Raw genomic sequence first — 14,415 nt, 5'->3', positions numbered from 1 at the left:
CCTTTGCTTTTAATAGATCCTAGGTAAAGAAGGACAGTGGTTTATTTTGGAAAGCAGTAGTAATTTTGGTTTTCAGGTCACTCGGACCTGAGTAATTGCGCAGAAACTATATTAATTACAACTCTGTCTGACCAATAGGTTAGGAATATTCCTGGATAGCTCTTACAGCTTAAATTAACTCATTTCTATTAATCTGTGTATTACCACGTGGCTGTGGCCTACCAGTAAGTTTCCAGCATCTTTGTCCTTGGAAGGCTACATGGAATCTCCCTGACTCCACCTTCTTTCTGCTTTCAGTTTAGCTTTCCTCCCCCAGCTCTATTCTGCTCTGACATAGGCAAAAACAGCTTTGTTATTAACCAATGGTAATAAACATATTCGTAACATACAGAGGGGAATCCCACATCAGCTATATTGGCAGTTTAGGGGTCTCCAGAGTTCTACCTCTCTTTACCATCTCCAGTGTTCAGGAACAGACAGTTGCCATCAAATGGAGCTTTGACATGAGTACTGGGATTTCAGCTTCTTGCACAGAAAACATTGTACCCTGTATCCCACGAGCCTTCTCCATAGCCCCGGCTTGGGCTTGACGTTTTACAGGTGAGAATAAATTGAACTGATGTGGCAAAGAAAGATGTCTTTGCGAAATTATATCCATACACAAGAAAGTTTCAGTATCTGAATAACAGAAAATATTTCTTCATATGCAAGTACGGAGGGTCACATGTCAGCATTCAAGAAGAGACACATACTGCACCATGCTTATGACAGCCTTTTACAAAGAGAGTATTTCCACTGCATTGACCAGAGTGCTGGTCTTCTGGTAGATTATGTGTTGAGTCTTGAGCATCAGCACATAAGTCTGCAAAATGAGCCTAACACACTTTGCACCATTCAATGAGCAACGTGGTCTGTGAATGCCCAATGTAAAATGGGAAGGAGAAATTCTGTAAGCAAAAATGCAGATCTTGCTCTGCACCTACTTTTAGGAACGTTCTGATAACTTTTCAGCTCAGATCCAATATTTCCAACACACTTGTCTCATTTTGGAGCAGTGCGCCATTCCTAGATAATTGTCATAACCCCTCCCCACCAAATCAGAAAGCACTCACTGATTTGTCTCAGGATGACAAAAGATTGACTTCCAAGGAGACATTGCCATAATAAGAATTGCTACAAGTTCTTAATAGTGTTTAGACATAGGTTAATGTTCTTTTCTAAATTTTTTTTGTCTAAAATTTAAGGGACAATTTACATAACTTTTCTATCTGACAACTAAAACCAATGGCAGTATAGAAGGGCAAAACTTGATGGAGGCGGGTCTTCTATCAATCTGTTGATTTCTTTGGTTAATTAATAAAGAAAACTGCTTGGCCTAATAGGTTAGAACATAGGTGGGTGGAGTAGACAGAACAGGAAGAAGGAAGTGAGGTAGATGGCTCAGTCAGATGCCACGCCTCTCCTAAGTTAGTCAGACTGCCGTGCCTCTCCTGAGAGAGAGAGAGAGAGAGAGATGCGATGAAGCTCCAGCCCAAGATGGACGTACACTAGAAACTTCCCGGTAAGACACCGCTCATGGTGTTACATATATTATTAGATATGGGTTAGTCAAGATGTGAATAAGAGGCTGAAAATAATGGGCCAGGCAGTGTTTAAAAGAATACAATTTGAACACCGGGCGGTGGTGGCACACGCCTTTAATCCCAGCACTCAGGAGGCAGAGGCAGGCAGAAACAACCCATACCAGGATTAGACATCTGAATTACTTATTAGATAGTTTTACTCTGACTTCAAGAAAACTCCTGCATATAACGAAGTAAAAACTGATAATAAAATCTACATTTCTCTGTCAAATCTGAGTGTTTCATATACAGATTGAGAATTTCCATTTTGGAATTTGCACAAGGGCTAACTTACAGCCATCCTTGATGTGTTTATCTTATCAAATATAAATTAGTTCTTGTCAGTTAAATTTGAGAGTCTATCAAACCTTTGGCTGTTGAGTGAAAGGGTATGCATCCGAACTTCTCCTGTCCTAAATCAACAGTGCATTCTGATTTTCTTTAGATTTTTCTTAAAATCAGCATACAATCTGTTAAATGCTATCAAGGCATAATTGAAGAAAATGTGTTTTATGGTCCTTTTTCCCCTTATTTTCACCACCATCTTCTACCTCTGTTGCTTTTTGATAACCCACACCTCTCCCAAGTTGCACTTGCTCTTTTAATTACTGTAATTCTTCCTTGTCACCTAATTTTCCCTTCTTTTTTTCTCCTTTCTAGATTTTTAGACTTTACCCATACTCAGATATGTTTGCATCTATAGAAAAACACATTAGAAGCTAAGAACCACCCATGATGAGAAGGTATGTCTTGTTTCATGTTGTTTTCCCCCTTTGCTTAATCTTTCTAGATCCATCCATTTCCCTATAAATTCCATGACTTCATTTTTCTACACAAATGAACAATATTCCATGGTGTCTGCTTTTCCACATTTCATTACATATTCATCTGGTGACCACTTGGACGGTTCCATTTCTTTGCTATTATCAATATAGCAACCAAAAACATAGATGTACAAGCATCTCTATATTCAAATATGGCTGAGTCAAGTTTCTTTTCCTTTGAAATGTTATCAATCATATTTAAATTCTTGGAACTTTTATTACTTTGGTGAGACATTTACCAAACAAATTATTTCCCAACTCTGACATCAATAAAGCATGGCATCCTGGGCAATGAAGTCACCATTCCCATGTGACTCTTTAAGGGTACTTTCATTTAATTCTAATTAAACACAAATGAAATTACAGAGATGCATGTGGTACTTAGGATAATGCCAATGACCTATTTAACAATTCATCCCCAAAAGTAAGGATTTTTAAACTGCCTTCTCAGTGGCTTCAGGGGTCTATCTTCTCTCCTCTACAATGCCCTCTGTGCCATGGAATATAAAAGTCATCTTGGCATTGAAGAAATTCATAATGCTGAGAGAACAAAGATGTTATATGGCCCCGTTTTGAAAATAAATAATTGTGTCTGCCATTTTTAAGTGCTCTGTTACATATTTTGTGGTAAGGTCATTAAATTAAAAAGCAATAATGGTTTTAGACATGTGTGGACACTGTGTGGCTTCATCCCAGGCCAGAAACCACATTTGAAAAATTCTTGAGACTTTTACTGTCACTGATTTGGCGAGACATTTAGCAAACAAATTGTTTCAAAATTCTGACGTCAATAAAGTATGGTGTCGTGGGAGGTGAGGCTGCTCCAGAAACATATCCTATGTATTGCTCACACTGCACTCAGGCTGATAAGTTCCTTTTATGTTCTTAGTGACAAGGGGTGAGTGAGAAATGATTTAAAAGTCAGGACTGTCAACTTGATTCTAGAAGTTAATAGTTCTAATTCATCGAAGACATTAAGAAAATTAAAAAAAAAATCCTAACTGAAGAAATAAAAAATATTCCTGTATAAATTTTTCAACTTATTTAAAGTAGGCACTGAAAAAAAAATTAAGTCTGTAGACCTATACCACTTCTAGGATATATTTATTTTTTTTTTACATTTCTTACTTGGTTCTAAAGTCTACTTTTGATAGATATGTTCAAACTTCCATTTTACAAATAAAGAAACTAAATATAAACACAGATTTTATTTGTAAGGACAGTGTTCCCATACTAACCTACTAATTGGAATCATCTGGGGGTTTAAAAAATATTGAAGGCTCTACACCAACCTCAATGTATTTTATGAGTATAAGTTGGGCTTCAGAATTTTTAAGAGATATTTAGGCATTTCTAAAATTAAAAACTGGAGGCCCTTGGTACAAACAAAAACCACATTCTCTCATTTTTGGAATCTTTAAAGTTATTAATGCTCCATATTTTACTGAATATGTAACATTGGGTATTAATTCTAACATCCTGAAAACTGAGCATACGTAACAACTGTTCTCAGGTTCACGCGGTCATAAGAGACATATTTTTGTCTTTTGAGTTAAGGAATCATGCTTCAATTCATACTTAATAGTTTTGTTGCTAAATGTAAGGATGGTAATATCTAAATTTAAGGAGCCCTCCCATCACACAGGATTAAATTCACAGGTATTTTTTAAAAGAGTGGTTAATATCCTGAGAGAATCGATGTAGCCTATTAGCGGCGAGAGTGCCAAGACACAGCGTAATGGTGCTGTAGTTGAAGGACTCATGGCCAGAAAAGAAGCAAAGACAAAATTCTGACCCAGCTCTCCTGAAACTTTGAACATGTAATCTTAGTCACCACATTGGAGAATTAACTAGAAAAGCTAAATTGACTTACATCCCTTGGTTGAGGCCTCTGGCTTTCTTTTCACTGTATTTTATAACAGGATGTCTTCTCCTCCATTTTTCAGAATATCTTATTGTATCTTCACTGGAAAGCAAAGGGAAAAAAAAAGTCCCCTTGTTGAGTCTACTACTCTTTGTCATCTGTGTCACTTGTGGCTGAGGAAATGTTTTAAGTGCTGCGCAGAAGGTACGTTTTAATATAGATGAAGTGAGCCATAGCAGAGCACAAATCTTCCTGAACAAACTTGGGAAGTAGACACACAGATAGCCAGAGCAGGTGAACAGAAAGCTAATGTTCTGTGAGTCTCATCACAGCACAGATCTTATCCATAAAAACAATGATTGACAAAATATATCAATTCAACAAAAGGACCCATCAAAACCATCCACAAATGTATTCTCTTAAAAATAATCTTCCAGAGGATAGTGGTGGCACACGCCTTTAATCCCAGCACTTGGGAGGCAGACGCAGGGGATCTCTGTGAGTTGGAGGTCAGTCTGGTCTACAGAACGAATTCCCGGGTAGGCTCCAAAGCTACAGAGAAGCCCTGTCTCAAAAAAAAAGCCAATCAATCAATCAATCAATCAAAGAAACAAACAAACAAACCTTCCCCTAAAGGATCTCTACTCCTCATACCTATCTAATCTGCCAGTAACAAACTACAAAAAAGGAAATATGTTATTAGCAATGACTTCCATGAGTGAAAATCATCAACACTATTTTTTTAAACCAGCAATTAACCAGACTACAGTCCACAGACAGATGAAGGCCGTATGGAATGAGGACTCTAAAAGGTCTTAAAGACAAAGATAAGAAATATGAGGTGAGAGACAGCGGTGAAACTTGACGAGGTTATAGTACAAGGAGACTGCATGTGTGGAAAGCAGAATTATACATGCAGAGATTCAACAGGCAAGTGAATTACACTAAGTTCTGAGATTAGTAAGCCTTAAGGAATGATGAAAATTCACCCGTAATAATTTACTTTGATTTACAACGATGATACTCTAAAGGGTCCTATGTAGACAAACCTAAAGTGAGAGCTAAGAGGCTATTCAGAGGCTTGTCTTCCATAGAAGTGCTTGAACACAGCCTAGAGAAATGCTAGACTGTTTATGAGCCAAACTTCTACCCTCAGCCAGCTCCACACTCACCCCTGAGCACAGGAGGTGCTTCTGAGACACAATGACTCAGGGCATGAGTGACCCATTTATGTGTCTTGAAAGAAATTACTCAAAGAAGTGCTTCATTCAATCAATAAATGAATCAAAACCAAGAAACTAACTCAATTTGAGGGCATGGGTGGCTCAGGAGAGAAGGTAATGAGTAATGACCTCAGTGTAAATGGCATCTGAGTAATTGCCATAAGGACTTGGCAAATATCATAAAACTTGACAAATATCAAAAAGTTATTCTCGGATAGGAAAAAAAAACGTTAAAAGTTTATATTGCTTAAAAATAAATGAATGGTTCTGGGTGTGATAGTACACACCTGTAATCCCTGGTCTCAAGGGGTTCCAACAAAAGGATCAGGAATTTGGGTCCAGTCGAAGCTGTAAACTGAGAACCTGCCTCAAAAAATAATGGATCCACTAATGATGTTACTCAGGTTCTGTTTATGTGTGAAACAGTGTCAGGACTGTGGAAAATAGGAGATTCGAAAGTATTCTGAAGTCATTCATAATTAGTAAATCAATTTCATTTTATCAATAATGTTTAGAAATTTATTTAGTCTTTGAAAATACTTGTCTATCTTTTTCATGGTATAGAAACCTAGATCACTGTTGATGTGGCAGTTCTTACACCACAATGTGCACAGTCCAATACAACAGTTATTTAACACTCAACTAATCAACTAAAGCAAATCTTGTATACTCGTGCATGGCATGATGCTATATTGGCCAGGGACAGATAACAGATAGGAAGATGGCCCCGTACAATTGTGAGAAAGAGTCTTCTCAGTCCCTTGCAGCCTTTCCACAGATATCTTACTGGAAGCCACATTTTGAGTTTCCTAGCTAACTCTGTCCCTTCGCTAGCCTTGCTAATGGTGTTAGTTTTATAAAACGTGACACTCATTTGGGAAGAGGGGCTTTCCATTGAGAAAATGCCTCCATAAGAATTGCCTGTAGGACAGTTTCTTGATTAATGATTGATATGACAAGACCCAGCTTACTGTGCGTGGCACCATCCCTGGGACACAGTCCTGAATAGTGTAAGAAAGCAATCTGATCAAGTCATGGGGAACAAGACAGTAGACAGTGCTCCTCCATGGCTTCTCTTTCATTTCCTGCCTTCTGCTCCCTGTCTTGTGTTCCTGCATTGACTTCCTTTGATGATGGACTGTGATGTGGAAATATAAGCAAAATAAACCCTTTCCTACACAAGGTGCTTTTGGTAATAGTGATTTATTATAGCAATAAACACCCTAGGGAATCCCACTTTGCTCCACCAGCAACCAGGAGCCAAATTCACAGGCTTTCTTGGTGAGTCTATCTGGTCCCTTACCATATGCTAGGTTTTACCATCTAGGTCAGAGCAGAATCTGCACCTTCATTTTTTTTTTTTTTTTTTTGGTTTTTTGAGACAGGGTTTCTCTGTAGCTTTGGAGCCTGTCCTGGAACTAGCTCTTGTAGACCAGGCTGGTCTCGAACTCACAGAGATCCGCCTGCCTCTGCCTCCCCAGTGCTGGGATTAAAGGCGTGCGCCACCACCACCCAGCTACACCTTCATTTTTCTTTAGTGAGTCTTCTAAATCCTGCATCCCCTGTTCACTAAGGAAAATTCTTGGACCTCACCCAAACAATCATATAGCAAAGCTAATAACCCCCTGGGTTATACTAGTAACCACTGGTAACAACTAAATCCAGAATCTCCAATCAAAAATCAACATTAAGTATTTGAAGAACTGACATATAAACTTATCCCGACTGATCTGAAATCAGCCAACTATGGGTGACGGCAAACGTTTTCACTATAGGTGTCCTAGAAACTCACATCAGACACATAACCAATGAATTAACTTTAAATGGCCAAGTCTTCTCTCAAAACAGAAACACTAAAGAACCAAGAAAATGTGCCTGGTGCAAATATCACTCATCCCCTAGAAATGTTCTTCAATGAGAATTAACTAGCTGAACACTGGGGACATAAAATTTAAAGAGCAATTATCAGCATGACTAGAGAATTGAAGGGGTTTAAAGAGGAGACGAACAAAAATATGAATGAATGCAATCTGGACAGACTAAAGAGACATAAAAAATGTGAGATTACAGAAATGATGCAGGATATGAAAACAAAATTAAATAGATACCTATAAATAATGATGAAAATTCAAGCTGAAATGAACACAGAATGGAAAATGATTCAGCTAGGAAACTCAGCAAAAAAGTTTACCAGTGGAATGAATCAGATATAAAACAAATACATCAGACTTAAAGATACATAAAGGAACCTCACCAATCAATGAAAAAGAATAGATTTAAAATATGCATGAACTTTGGAACAATATGAAAAGACCAAATTTGCTCATTATTGGTATGGAAGACTAGTCATCTCAGGGCAATGATATAGACTAGATCTTAAACAGATTCAAAGAAAATGTCTCAAAACAAACAAAAGAAACAGCCATACAAATGGATACAAGACATATAGAATACCTGGAAAGGACTAGAAAGAATCTCCCTGTATTATATTACAGTGAATAAAAACCGCTAATTACAGAACTAAGAAAGGATATTACAGCCTACAAGAGAAAAGTCAAATGTCACATATAAGGGCAAACTCACCAACATTAAAAGCTAGAATAGCTTGGAATAATGTGTCCACGTTCTAAAAGATCTCAGACTACATAATTCAAACTACATTATAGCCAAGCAGACTATGTTACCCAGCAAAACTACCAGGCATAGTAGAAGGAGAAACATTTAAAACTCCACACTACAAACTGTAGCAAATATTTCTTTGTACCCTTCCCCCAGCTCCCACATAACAATACAGTGATTTCATATTAATTTTGAAAACTTGACCTTTAGCATAGGCTTGTCTCAACTAGCTCTTTTAACTTAAACTAATCCATTTATATTAATCTATGTTCTGTCATGTGGTGTTAACTCTCTTCCATCTTGCACCTCCTGTTTCCTCTCTATGTCTCCTGGCTTCTCCTGGGTGCCTAGATTCTCCTCCTCTTCCTTTCTTACTCTGAAAATTCTGCCTATACCTCCTGCCAAGCTATTGGCCATTCAGCTTTTTATTACACCAATCAGAGCAAGTGCATCTACATACACTGTACAAATATTCCAAAACAATAAACAGGCTAAAGAATTCATTTATACTAAAGCAACCTTGCAGAGAATATTAGAATCAATACTTTGGAATAAAGGAAGGAATGAGAATAGTCAAGAGGCTCCACAAAGAAAACAATGGAAAATATAAAAACTGAAATACAAAATTTAGGACTAATAATAAACACAGAAAAAGGCAACAAATGATAGATATCAACACACCTTTCAATAGTAACTAAATATTAATGGTCTCGACTCATCCATCAAAATACACAGGCTAGCTGCTTAATTAAGAAACAAGATATATCTTTTGTTCTCTACAATAAACATGTCTTTCATTTAAAGACAGACACCACTATAAAATAAAAGGTTGGAAAAATTTTGTTCCAAACAAATGGGACCAGAAAATGAACTAGGAGACATTATTAACCTTAAACCAAACACTTCCCCCCCCAGATTAATAAAAATAATTCAAGTGGACTTACAGCCACAGATTAATCCCAAGTTAGTAACAGTATGTTATTTTAATACTCTGCCTTCTCAAGCAATCATCTGAAATTAAACAGAGCATCAGAGTTAAATGATATAATGTATCAAATTAATCTAATATATATATACAAGATATCCCACCCAAACACCATAGAATATACATTCTTCTTAGTAGCCTATGAAAGTCCCTTTAAAATAGATAATATGTTGTGACACAAAGTAAATCTCAACAAATATAGAAAAATTAAAATAACTCCACATAGTCTATCTAACCACAGTGCAAAATAGCTCAAATCAACAGCGAAAGAAATTCTGAAAACCACACAACCCCACAGAAATGAAAAAAAAAAATCCACTACTGAATGATGAGTGGGTTGAAGAAGAAATCAAGAAGGACATTTGAAATTTTCTGGAACCATATGAAAATGAAAAGAAACCACCAAAATCTCTCAGACACATTGAAACAGTCTTACGAGAGATACTTATAACATTAAGTGCTTATAATAAAAAAAATCAGGAAGAGCACCAATAATAACCATGCCCCTCAACAGTTTGGAAAAACAAAAACAAACGAAACACAAAACTAGTAGACAGAAAAATTAATAAGACTCAGGGCAGAAATTAATGTGGTAGAAACAAACAAAAAGCAATACAAAGATTCAGAGAATGTAAAATCTGGTTATTTGAAAAGATTGACAAGTTATACATTCATGATGAGCTTTTCCCTTTATTAATAAACTGTAACTTTATCTCTCCAGGGTAATTTTACTTTGAAGTCACCTTCTTTTCTCTACCGGAGTAGCTACACAAGCTTGTTTTCAGCTTCCATGCACTTGATAGATGAGTTTTTGTTTTTGTTGTTGTTGTTGACACTCTGTTTGTAGATGTCTTTGCCAGTAGATGTATTTCTTGGAAACAACGAACAGATGGATTTAGTTTCCTGAATTTCTTTTGAATTAAGTATAATTACATCACTTCTTTCTTCCTCCACTTCCTTTAATCATTCCTGTGCTTGATGAAGCATCCTCTCAAATGTGTGACCTCTATTTCTTTAATTATTAAATGGTACACATATATAACATGTGTGTGAATAAATACATACATACAACCTGCTGAATCCTTTTGGCTTTATGTGTGTGTTATTTATTGTTATTGACTGCTTGTAATTGATAAGCAATTGGAGAGCTCATCCCTGGGGAGTATTGGTTTTCCCCTCTCAATAGTTGTTAATTATCCATGGCTCTTCATTAAGAGGCAGAGTATCATGAATTTCTCCCATCCATGAAGGCATGTCACTAGATGTTGTCATTGTTCAGTTCTTGTATTGTTTGGGCAGCCATGTTGTTTATATTTCATTTGTGTATTATCCCTATCATATTTAGAGGTCACAATCTCAGAGCAGACATCCTGGCCTTCTGGTTCTTACATGTCTATTCCCCCCCTTTTTTTTTATGCTCACAGAACCTGAAGTGTAAGAGCTGTAGATCTATCTATTCTGGTTGGGCAATGCAGGGTTAGTTGTTCTTTGCATATTGACCACTTGTGACTTTCTGTAGTGGTCTCTCTTTCTTTGATAAGTAATAAGAGCTACACATATCTGTGGCCACAAGAATAAATATTTAGACTGCAAATAGAGAGGGACTGGTTTTGTATGTGGCAGTAGTAAGTTCTCCTCTGCCATCCATAAGCTTACTAGTTCCAGATAGTTGGCTAGTTTTTTTTTTATATAAGGTATTATTTCCTTTCTGTTGAGCAGGCTTTAAGTTCAATCAGACAGCTATTGTTTACAGACAAGATAGATATAAATGCTTCTATTTCACTGTTAAGCAAATCTTGCCATGTTGATCATTGCTGAGTCATAGGCCTCACAGCTAGGTAGGACCAGTGATTGCTTTACATTCCTGTCATCTTTCATATCACTTTCCAGTACTGTGACATACAGTTCTCAGGGAGAAGGCTTTCAGTAAATTTCCATTAAGTTCCTCTAAGTCCTGTGCCCAACGAGCATAGTGTCTTCATTAACAGGGACCAAGGCTAACACAATAGCCCATATTGTTTTGAGACTATCTTGGGCTCCCTTGACCAACAACTCAAAGTGAGATTTCTCAAGGCTAATACTTGAGATTTCGTTGGACTGCCTATAGCTCTTGATTATTGTTACACCAAGCGGTATACTTCTTTTCAACATATCTGCATTTATTTATTTGTTTATTTATAGATAAAGATAAAGAAAAACAATGCAATTTTGGGTAAATATAAAATAATATGATTCACTATAGATTTTCCAAGCATTTTTACTGTCTAGATAGGGTTTTGTTGCTGTGAAAAAAACACCATGACCACAACAACTCTTATAAGAAAAAAATAATTCATGCTGGCCTACAGTTCAGAGGTTTAGTCCATTATAATCTTGATGGACAGGGTACAGGAAGTATACAGGAGACATGTTTCTAGAGAGGTACCTGAGAGTTCTACACCTGGATTAGCAGGCATCAGGAAGAATCTGTGAAATACACTAGGCCTAGCTTGAGCATCTGAAACCACAAAGCTCATCCCCAGTGACATATTTCCTCCCAGGCCACACCTACCCCAACAAGGTCACACCCTATGGACCTAAAGGGTACTTTCTTTCATACCACCACACTTAGAATTATTTACCCCTCTACCCTAGGTCTACAATTGATTCATTCATCCATTCTGATATCTTTAAAGGTAAGTTGAGGCCACTTACATTTAAGGTCACTATTAAGAAGTGTTTATTAATCTCTATGATCTTATTGTTTTTCTAGTTGGTTCTAGTACATTCTTTTCTTTATCCCCCACTAGTACCAGGGGTCTGACACATTACTGTCTCTGACATACTATCTCTTATGTCTTGAATTATTCTCACGGAGTTCATTCTTCCCTGTGTTTTAATAATTGTGATTTTTCTCTCTCACTATGTATAACATTCATTTAAGTATCTTTTGCAATGTTGGTTTGGTGGTCATAACTTTCCTTACTATGTGCTTTCCTTGCTTGTTCTTATTCCTCTATCAATTAAAAATGACTTTGCTGTCTATAATAATCTTGAATGAGCATTATTTATTTGCAGAGTTTATAATTTATTATTCCATAATATCCTGATTATTAGACTTGCTGATACTGTTCTTGTAGGCTTGCTTTTATAAGAGAGTTTGTGTTTCTACATTACTTCATGATGTTATTTATTTGCTTTTATTTTTGACATCTTGACAGTGATATGTTGTGAGAAAATTTCCCTCTGCTCATGTTTATCTGGGACCATAAGTAACTCTTGAATTTGGTGTTTTATTATCTTTCCTTGTTGTTTGAATCTAGTATTTCCTTGATCTGATCCTCTACCCCTGTTATTATTTTTTCCCTCTGGGCCAGGTCAATAATGATGTTTTTGAAGGTATTTTCACTTGTTTCACCGATTTTTATTTTACAACATTTCATCTTTTTATTCTGAAAATTTCAGGTTTTTTGTTGAATATTCAAGTTGCTTTAATTTTTCACTTTCAGAAAGTAGAAAAAATTAAGAAGAGAAAAAAAAGGACATTGAGAGATGGCTTAGCAGTGAATAGCATTGGATGCGCTTCCATAAAAACCAAAGTTTCACATGGTAGCTCATAATAATCCATAACTCATTTTCAGAGTATCTGGCATTCTCTTCTGACCTCCTTGAGCACTAGGTGTGGATAAGTTATACATCCATGCATGCAGGCAAACACTCATGCACCTAAAATAAAAATTAAATGAAACTTTAAAAAAGGACAGGTGAAAAAAATTCTTCCTAATAATGACAAAATTGACCAAAATAAATAACTCTTAGGAGAATGAAAATAAAAAACATGGAATAGGTTTTAAATAACAGCAGTAATAAATATAATAAAAATATTAGAAAAGGGAGTTGAAGAAACAGTACAAAACAACATAGGTAAGTTTTCTAAGGAAAACTATGTTAATTATAGTCTAAGGTGTGGAATTTAGGCCACACACTTAATTGCATTGAAAAAAAACTAGAACCTAGTAACAAAGGACTGACATTTAAGGCTCAAAATTCTTAGAAACCTAAAAGAAACTCACACAATTGTTTAGTAAAATAAAATCAAAGCAAGTTCCCATAGTTTCAGAAAATACCATGCCAGTTGCCAAGGAACGGAAGCAATTATCCATTCCTACCCAACTGCAACACCTATGAACCATGACAAAAAAAAAAAAAAAGCAAGGCAACATATGCATGAAGTTTCAAAAAGTGGTGTTCACATGTTGATGTCAACCAACAGCTGTCTAATTGGCCCAGTGTCCAGGAAAGAAATCATGCGTAGTCCAGAAACCAAGCCAACTTCTTAGGCAAGTAAGGCTATGGACCTTAAAAAATAATCTACTGGGCCAGCATAATCCCTTACTATATGCTAAATCTTGTAATTACACCCTCAGAGAAGTGTAGACACCGTACCTAATCAATGAAGCCTCTCTTTCCAGCAAATGGAGATCCTCACAGAAAACCACACTATATAAAAATCAACAGATCAAATTATGGGAACACAACTCCAACTGATACTTCTACACCATAGCTTCGGCTTCTATAACTCTGGGAATAGACCAAAGAGGAGGGAGTAGATTGTAAGAGCCAGGAAGTCTGCCCTGAAACAGTCTCTGCTAGAATACCTGCATAAATAAGACTGGGAAATGTCAATACCGATGGACATGTTAATGTAAAATGAATAATTTTCATGAAGTTCCAACCCTAGACAAAGCTACAGGCAGCTAATGTCTGATAGGAAAATGAGAATTAGTCTCTCCAAGGAATGAGTCTTTTTATTTATTTCCAATGCAGAATGGTCAGCCCTGAAACCATACACACAGAAATAAAATAAACCAATTTAGCAAGTTGCACTTATATTTATGTGAGCATACACATACATACACACATACATTCATGCATATATATATATATATAAGATTGAACTTGAAGACTGTAAAAAATAACAATATCAGGAGTGAAAGGGTGTGCGTAAAATATTTAGAAAATTTTGTAACCCAACAATGAATGGAAAATAGTTAAATGATAATCACTATTAAAATTTGTAAGCCTAGACTGCTCATTTGTTTCCTGGCCACCCAGACCTGAATAAGTACACAGAAACTGTATCAATTACAACACTGCTTGGCCAATAGCTTAGGTGTATTCCTAGCTAGTTAACTCTTACATCTTTTTTTTTTTTTTTGGTTTTTTTTGAGACAGGGTTTCCCTGTAGTTTCTAGAGCCTTGTCCTGGAATTAGCTCTTGTAGACCAGGCTGGCTTCAA

Source organism: Arvicola amphibius, chromosome 5 (genome assembly GCF_903992535.2).
Source record: "Arvicola amphibius chromosome 5, mArvAmp1.2, whole genome shotgun sequence".
Classification (NCBI taxonomy): Eukaryota; Metazoa; Chordata; class Mammalia; order Rodentia; family Cricetidae; genus Arvicola; species Arvicola amphibius.
Note: the sequence above shows the minus strand (reverse complement) of the source record.